Source organism: Ctenocephalides felis, unplaced genomic scaffold (assembly GCF_003426905.1).
Source record: "Ctenocephalides felis isolate EL2017-DRISC unplaced genomic scaffold, ASM342690v1 CF-g0.4_SCAFFOLD_01170, whole genome shotgun sequence".
In the NCBI taxonomy this organism is placed as follows: domain Eukaryota; kingdom Metazoa; phylum Arthropoda; class Insecta; order Siphonaptera; family Pulicidae; genus Ctenocephalides; species Ctenocephalides felis.
Window position 1 is genome coordinate 33691330 of NW_020537324.1, and position 9297 is coordinate 33700626.

Here is a 9297-nt window from a genome sequence, read left to right on the forward strand (position 1 = left end):
CCAGTAACCAGCTTAATGGAGGTAAATTATCTTCCTTTAAAAAGAACTATGTCGTCTACTTTTAAATTTTTTGAGGAAGTTTTTCCATTTGTAACGACTCTGAAGCTGACCGAGATACTCTATATGGACCAACGTTTCCAAAATTTATCTTTTAATTGATTAAGTTGTTGCCAAAGTGATAATCTACTTAACGTTACGACGTCGATTAAGCTGGGTTCCGGAAATGCGGTAAGTGCTTCACCTATCAAAAAATGTCCGGGCTTAAAAACGTCGGTTCATTACTACCATCAAAAACACTTGTAATTGGCCTTGAATTAACTATTGCTTCTATTTGGGTTAAAACCGTGGAAAATTCTTCGTAGTTAGACACGTTTCTCCCACTACTCTTCGCAAATGATGTTTAGTTAATTTTACCGTGCTTTCCCACAAACCACCAAAGTGTGGTGCATGGGGTGGATTAAATTTCCCCACTCAATGCCCTCTGCGGCAGCCGCGTGAATCACCTCATTTCTACTATGCTCATTTTAAACAAATTATACAGTTTATGTAACTCATGCCTAGCGCCTATGAAATTTGTACCATTGTCAGAAAAAATGTGACTGCATTTGCCTCTGCGCGAGATAAAACGTTTCAAGGCCGCTATAAATGTGTCGGTTGTCAGACTGGTAACTAGTTCCAGATGTATGGCTTTTGTACTAAAACAAATAAAAAGTGCTATGTAGCCCTTCATTTGCGGTGCTTTTCGTAGCCGACTTGTACGCAAATTGATTGGGCCTGCATAGTCTACTCGGTATTTAAAAAGGGACGAGCTATGGTTACTCGTTCAATTGGTAGATTTCCCATTATCTGCTGAGAGCTAGTACAATTAAACCGAAAACAGCGCACACAATTTTTGATTATACGTTTTATTGCGATTCTACCTTTGATTGGCCAAAACTGCAGTCTAACATTAGCTAGAACGGTCTGTGGACCGGCATGCAATAGACGTACATGTTCTCGTTTTAAAATTAAATTTGTTAAATGATTATCGGCTGGAAGTAACAATGGAAACTTTTGTTCGTATTCTATGTTTGCCATTTGTATTCTACCCCAACGCGTAATAGACTCTTGTCATCTAAAAATGGATTTAAACTTAAAATCTGTTTATCTATTTTTGTACTAGCAGACCCGCTGTTCAAATATTTGAGAATGTTTTCCAAATTTTTTTTTGAACGATTTTAACAATATGGTGTAATGATTCCTGTAATTCGGTTACTGTCAGCGGTCCAACATTCTTCTGCTTCTTGCAGTTTTTAATAAACCTAATACAATAAGCCATTTACGCGTTGGAGTTTATTAAAACAAGAAAATCGTAGGAACATGTCGTCCATCCTCTGTGCACAAGTATTTATTTTTATTTGAACTGTTGGTTAGGGAACTTCAAAATTTATATTATCCGTTACTTTAAAAATTGACGGCCAGGAGTCAGTTTCAAATTTAAGCCATGCTGGACCATACCACCACAAGTCCATGTTTATTAACTTATGACCGTAAATACCGCGCGAAATGAAATCTGCCGGATTGTCAGTTGTCGGTACATGTCGCCATATTATATTATTAAGAGTTGTGTATTTCCGCTACTCTGTTTCCTACAAACTGTTTTAATTTTTCTGGCCGCGTGATGATCCAACACAAGGTAATACTTGAATCACTCCAAAAATAATTAATATCTACTTGAAATTCAAAGACTTAACGGTATTTTTGTATAATCTTGTTAACAATAGTGCAGCGCAGAGTTCAAGTCGAGGTAGGGTTATCGATTTAAGGCGGTGACACTCTAGATTTGAACATAATAAGCGTACTGTAGGCTCCCTATTATGATAATTAGTTTTAATGTATAAACAAGCTCCGTAAGCTTTCAGGGAGGCATCGCAAAAACCATGAATTTCAATCCAATCCGATCAATTTTGTCTAAGTCAAATACCGGACGCGGAATAATTATATTTTGCATGTGTATTATTATTTTCAAAATCGAACCAACGTTTCATAATAGTGCTATCAACAACTTCATCCCAACCGGTTTTTAGTTGCCATATATCTTGCATTATTAATTTAGCTACAACTACGCAAGGCGAAATAAGACCGAGAGGATCGAAAATTTTGGCAATAGATGATAAAATGGCGCGCTTTGTTATTTGTGATGATGAAATTGAAGCATTTGAAGATATTTGAAATACATCCCTCTTGGGGTCCCACAGTAAACCCAAAGCCTTAATTATATTTTTATTATCGGTTAAATTGAACGCATTCGTTTCGCGATTTTGTAAGGGAACGGAATCAATAATGCTACTGTTATTAGCAGCCCATTTATGCAATTGAAAATTGCCACGATTAAAAAGTTGTATTAGTTCCTCCTTTAACTTTATTGCCTCTTCTAATGAATTTGCACCCGAAATAATGTCATCGACGTAGCAATCGTGTTGGACAGCGCGTGAAGCTAAAGGAAAGCTCTCTCCCTCATCTAATACGAGTTGGTTCAGACAACGAATAGCCAAATATGGCGCACAAGCAGTTCCATAAGTAACTGTAGATAAATTAAAACATTTAATTTTATCATGAACATTTTCACGCCATAAAATTCGTTGCAAATCTTGATGTTCTTCCTTGACGCGAATTTGTCGAAACATTTTTACAATATCCGGGGTCATTACATAATTATACGATCTAAAGCGCAGTAAAATAGTAAAAATATCCTGTTGTAATTTTTGTCCTGTATAAAGAACGTCATTCAGAGAAATGCCTGTTGATGTTTTCGCAGACGCGTCAAAGACAACTCGGATTTTGTCACACCCATTTTTAAAAACCGCGTGTGGGGCAGGTAATATGCAAATGAATTTTGTGAAATATTTTGTTCGAAATTAGGAACTTCATAAGCATGCCCTAATTTAATATATTCATTAATAAAATCGCAATATTGTCGTTTCAAATTCTCATTTTTGTTTAGGCGAGATTCTAAATGTAAAAATCTACGCTTTGCTTGTTGCAATGATTTGCCTATAGCTGTTGAAGCATTTGGTTTTAATGGTAATGCTACGGTGTATCGACCATTTATATTTCTAGTTACGTTATTACAAAATTCTCTTCGCATAACCTATCGTCTAAGTTTGGAATTTCCTCGTGATCAATCTCTTCTATCTCCCAAAATCTCGAAACTGCTTTATTTAATGTAAGATTATTTACAATAAACGTTCTTTTATATTTTGACAAGTTTTCATTGTTCGGGTAGGCTAATCCGCAAACAAACCACCCAAACACTGAATTTTGTAAAACCGGCAAATTATGTCCTAACGATATGCTTTCGTGCCTTAAGATTTCAAAGAATGAACCGACCCCGATTAACATATCGATATCGCCAGGTATATAAAACTGCGGGTCCGAGAGAGTAACATCTACAGGTAAATTTAGCTGGGACGGATTTATGTAATTCGAAGGTACTTGGTTTGTAATTTTTTCTAATATGACGAACGATAACTGTTTTGAAAAACTAGAAGACTCGTTTGAAATCGATACGCGTGCTATTGAATCGCCATTTATATTGATGCCATTAACTCCAGTCAGCTGTACGGAGCTTGGAACGGTTTTTATACCTAGAGAATTCACTAACCTTTGGGTAATAATATTTATTTCTGAACCCGTATCTAGAATGCACCGTACACGAATTTTTTCCCCCGAAATATGTTTTGACAAATAAGCAAATAGTCGGTAAAAGAGCGCACGTGTTATATATATTAGCATTCAAAACTTGTGATGCAGGTAATACCGCAGCAGACGGCCCGGGAGATTGCGGGTTATTTGCTTTAGTTTGCAGACTCTGTTCTAAATGTAATAAAGAATTATGAGGTTTATGACACATTTTACATTTATATTTTGATTTACATGATCGGATTGTATGTCCGTCACCTAAACATTTCAAACACATTTTATTTTCGCGAATGAAAACTAACCTCTCTGAAACTGGTTTTTCAATAAATTTGTTACATGTAGAAAGATGATGTGCATTTGTACAGAGCTTGCAAACTATCGCTTGGATATTTGAAACCGAAACCAAAGCTTTTTCGTTTGAAATGAGTTTTGTCCGGGTCTATGTCTAACTTACGAGAAAGCTCCAACGCCAAACAATTATTTTCCAAAAACTTAAAAAGTTCCGATACAGTCGGCATTTCCTTTTGTGATCGAAAGGTATTAAATTTTATTTTGGTATCTGTATCTAATTTATTTAATAATAAAAAGGCCATTGAAAGGTCCCAATTTTCAACTTTTATGCCCAGCGCTTTGAGAGAATTTAGATTTTGCTGTGCAATATTCAAAAAAGATTTTAAAATTTCGTATGTACCCTTCGAACACGTTGGAATATCCATAATTTTTTGTAAATGTGAATAAGCAATTATACACGTGTTTTCAAATTTTGCAGATAACAAGGCCCATGCCTCAGAGTAATTATTGTCAGTGAGGGCTATATTATTAATTATAGCGGCAGCTTCTCCCGACACATGACATTTCAAATAGTACAGTTTTTCGACATCCGATAAATTAATATTATTGTGGATTGTGGATGTAAATAAGTCTCTAAAACTAATCCACTTATTATATTTACCATCAAAAGTTGGAATTTGAATATTCGGTAATTTTATGGCTGAATTAACACAATTTTTACTATTATTTTGTGTACTATTTGAATTGTCTATGTGATGCGTGAATTTAATGGTTAGCTTTAGGTAAAGATTATCTATTAAAACATCTTCATCCTGCTCGTCAAGCGAGTCGTGGATGGCTGCCCTAACCTTTTCGTACTCCGCGAATCTATTGTCAAACATGCTTTTAATACCTTTTATCATTTCTGAAGAATGTTGATCCCAATTATCATTATTTAACCTTTCAAGATAAGATTTGAAGCTTTGTTGCCTTCTTAAAAGTTTTTTAAGTTCTGCCATTTTAATTGTTTTTAGAACTCAAGATAACTTAATTTAATTTTCTGATAGAGAAGCGCAAACCGTTACAAAATTTTACGTATGACAGGCGTTATGCAATATCAGCGGTTATATCAGAATTTAAATCTATAATTAATTGATTATTTAACAATTCTAATTTAATATTATTAGAATTGGAGTCTAGTACATCAATAACATAAGTTGTGGTGTAAATAAATTAACAAATATATAAACCAATAATTAGTAATGTTTATATAATAATATAATATAATTTTCATAACAATTAATAACCTAAGGATTTACGAAATTGGCCCAAAATCTTAGAGCAAGATCCAATTTCAATCAATAATATGTCCAGGTTTATATAATGAAATAAAATTATGGCTTATCTGGTGTAGTGTAGTTTTGACGGAAAACGTGGTGGTATCTTTGAGTGGATTCAAAATACTCGTACTGGAGAGATCGCTGTTACTCGGATGGTGCTTCACGTTCCTGGTGAATGCCTCAAAAATAGTAGGCTGGTCGCTTCCGGCGTCGCTATCGTATCAGTATTGGATTACGGCGGTGCTTCGAATCAGTAATGGATTCGACCAAATGCAGCAAAAGCGTCCCTTAATTTCACCGTAAATTACACGTCTTTACAACAACAATAACTTTGTCAATACTTAATTCACTGCACACAACAATTTTAATATTATTAGGTGTATTTGTAAGATAAGTTTTGAATACTTTTACAGTTTCACTTTCACAATCACTTTTAATTTAAACTCAGTTATTTAGATACATTTATTAGTCAGTACTAATAAGCTTTTGTCTTGATAACTGGTCTGTCCAAAGCTTGAATGCGTGGCTCAAAACGTTGATTAAAATCAACTTTAAAAATCTGGTTCGAAGTTGACCAAATGGAGCGATTTACTTGACGTCGTTGTTGATGCTTCGATAGTGGACTGTAATTTGTATTAATCGACGAAATGCAAAATCCCCACGATGATTGTTTTAGAAAATGAAACTTCTATTATATTCAACTTAATTTTATTCTATATACTATTTTACAAGACACTTCCTTATTCTTTGCCTGTTAATGCTAGACTGAATATTCATTTTGAATTCCAGGCCCGACGAAATACATTTTATTGACATATTTTATAACCTAATTATATGAGCCGTCGAACCTGGGCAGGATCGTCCCTGTTTACGGGATTAACAAACCTTTTCCTAGCCGTTATATGTAATAATATTTTATAATGTTACAGCGGCGGTCGCACCAGATGTTCTGGTTTAAAAATTATCCACATATAAAACAAACAACTGTCTGACTATGTTCAGTAAAATCAGCTAATTTATCATTGCAGAAATATGCTTTTTGCTGTTTTTCAAAAGTTTGTATCCTGGTCCTTTTCACCCTACAGCCGGGGTGAAATGGGACAACCTGGTGGCAAACAGATTCAATGTCTCAATTTTAATCTCAAAGGGATTTTACGAAATTATGATCGCATTATTCACCCAATGTAAAATATAAATTTCGTGGTTAAATTTTTTACAGAGATAACACTGTATATAACCTTGATCTGGTATTTTGTCAGAAATATTCATCAGCAGATCGAGTTGGAATAATTATTTATTTAATTCATTTTTTAAACAACTGCTTCCTTAACTTGATATACTTTTTTATTTACAATTTTTTAGTGTCAACATCTTTAGTGGTCCTTTTTACCCCATTGACATGTAAGCGTTTTTATATAGTTTCTATAAAAGACTATATAAAAATCTATTGAATCTAACTTAAAAACTACAATTTATCATATAAAACAAATAATAATCTATACTTTTTTTTTTTTTTTTTATTTATTATTTAATAGACAATCAGAAGACAAAGTTTCTATTAGCCTATGTGATAAATTATATTTGGCGTTTAGAGGTCTCCTCCATTGAAGAGATCCTCTGCTAGAATTATTCTATAGCTGTCTGTATATAATTTAATATTGCAGGTCCTTTGGCCATTTCTTCTTGAGTCTTCTTGTTTGAACCATTTTGTGTGATGTTGTTTGATAATTTGTATTTCAGCGTTCGAATGATCATCGATTTTGTTGTGATAAGAACAGCTCCGGGTCTTTATAATTTCATTTACAGTTTTAATTTCCAGGTCCCTGTGGATGGTCTCATTAGTTACGTACCAAGGCGCATCTACCATTGCCCTTAATATTTTGTTCTGGGTACGCTGTATAATTTTTATGTTTGATGCACTTGCACATCCCCATAATTCTATTCCGTAGCTCCATATTGGTACTAGTACAGTTTTGTATATTAAAGTCTTGTTTGCGTATGACATTTTCGATTTTCTGCCAATTAGCCAGTATAGTTGTTTGAATTTTTTCATTGTTTGTTTGCTTTTTTGTTTGATATGGGGACCCCATGTGAGTCTACGGTCTAGATGAAGCCCTAAATAATTAATGCTGGTACTAGGAGGAATTTCGATGTTATTTATAAATACGGCCTCACAGTTTTGAGTTCTCGTTGTAAACGTGATATGTTTTGATTTGTCTTCATTTATACTTATTTTCCATTCTTTCAGCCATTCTTCAAGTGCGAATAGATGTTCTTGTAAGTTTAGAGATGCGATTACTGGATCTTGATGTGTTGCCATGATCATTGTGTCATCCGCGAATGTACCCGTAATTGTGCTGTTATGTGTTGGTAAGTCGTGTGTATATACTGTGTATAAAATTGGTCCTAATACACTACCCTGTGGTACTCCCGATTTTATTGGATGAAAATCTGATACTGCATCTCTTACTCTTGTCCTGAAGTATCTACCAGTCAAGAATGACTTCAGTATTTTATATAATTGATTTGGTAAGCATTTTTTAATTTTGGCTATCAATCCATCATGCCACACTCTATCGAATGCTTGTTTTACGTCGATGAATACCGCAGAGCAATACTCACTGTCTTCAAAAGCTTTGTGAATGATTGAAGTTATCCTATGAGCCTGTTGTATAGTGGAGTGAGATTGTCTAAAACCAAATTGATGATCTGGTATCGCGGTAAGATTTTCTTGGATTCTTACTAGTAATATTTTTTCCAATAGTTTAGATATAACCGGTTGAAGACTAATTGGTCTGTATGAATTAGCCATATGACTAGGTTTACCTTGTTTTTGTAACATTATTACTTCGGAGTTCTTTAGGTCCTTTGGCCAATATCCCAAACGTAGTACTCCATTGAATATATAAGTCAGCATTATTAGACCTTTTCTTGGAAGTTCTTTCAAAATTTTAGCATCCAATTGATCAATTCCTGGACATTTCTTGTTATTTAAGAGTGAAATTTGTCTCTTAATTTCTTTTGGTGTAACCTGTTTAATGCTTTCAGTAGTGCCTTTTATCTCATTAACTTCATCAGATACTCGCGGTTGTTGACTATTTTCATTTGGAGTAAATACGTTTTTTAGATAGTCCGCAAACATATTCGCCTTTTCTTGATCACTCCTAGCCCATGGTCCTTCCGAATCTAGTCTTATTGCCGAGTTAGTTGTTATAGGTCTTCTAGTTTTTTTAATTGGTGTCCAAATCGTGTTATCATACTTGTTAAGATTAGTAATATAGTTCATTATGCCAATTTCTCTCCACTGTTTTAATTCATGTTTAAGTTTTCTTGCCAAATTATTGTATATTGTTTTATCGTGCTGGTTATGACTTCTTTGCCAGACATTTCTTGCCTTTCGTTTATCCTTTATAAGCTGCCTAATTTCCATTGGTACGTTGATTTCCAGTTTATGTTGCGCTAGTTCTGGTGTGGCAAACCTAGCAGCTTGTTGAAGAGTACTTATAAACTGTTCAGTTATTTCGTCGAGATCGTTTTCATTTTTAATTCTTACTTTAAGGTTGATTTTTGAATCAATTACATTTCTGAAACACTCCCAATTCGTTTTGTGGTTGTACAGTTTGCGTTGTACCTTCCGTTTTATTACATTAGTACTTAGGGTCAGAATTATGGGCGTATGATCCGAAGATAAGTCTTCATTACTTTCTATATCAATATAATTACTTGAAATATTTTTTGTTATAAAAAAATCTAGCAGATCCGGTATCTTCTGTATGTCTGTTGGCCAGTAGGTGGGACTCCCAGTTGTTATTATGGTATAGTTTTTCTCATATATTAACTCTGCCAGTTGTTTACCTTTTGGAGTCGTAAGTCTTGAGCCCCATATTATATTTTTAGAGTTGAAGTCACCACCAACTATAAATTTATTTCCTAATGTTTCAAAATATTCTTCATAATCGTTTTTCTTTAGATTATATCGTGGAGGGCAATAGATGGCTGAAACAAT